Here is a 213-nt window from a genome sequence, read left to right on the forward strand (position 1 = left end):
ACTGAGACAGAAGAGCAAAAGCAAACCCACCGAACGCAGCCCAGCTTCCCTTCTCCCTGTGCCACCACCTGTTTGCACATGCCCTGGCCAGAACGGCTGGCCCTCACCCCGGCTGTGGTTTGGGGCAGGGGGCTGCGAGGTGCCGAGGGGGTCTCACCCAGCCTGGCCCTGAGACTGTAACGCAGCCGAGTACATCGTGCGGCAACTACTTCC

This window comes from Cariama cristata, unplaced genomic scaffold (genome assembly GCF_000690535.1).
Source record: "Cariama cristata isolate BGI_N322 unplaced genomic scaffold, ASM69053v1 scaffold3016, whole genome shotgun sequence".
NCBI classification, from domain to species: domain Eukaryota; kingdom Metazoa; phylum Chordata; class Aves; order Cariamiformes; family Cariamidae; genus Cariama; species Cariama cristata.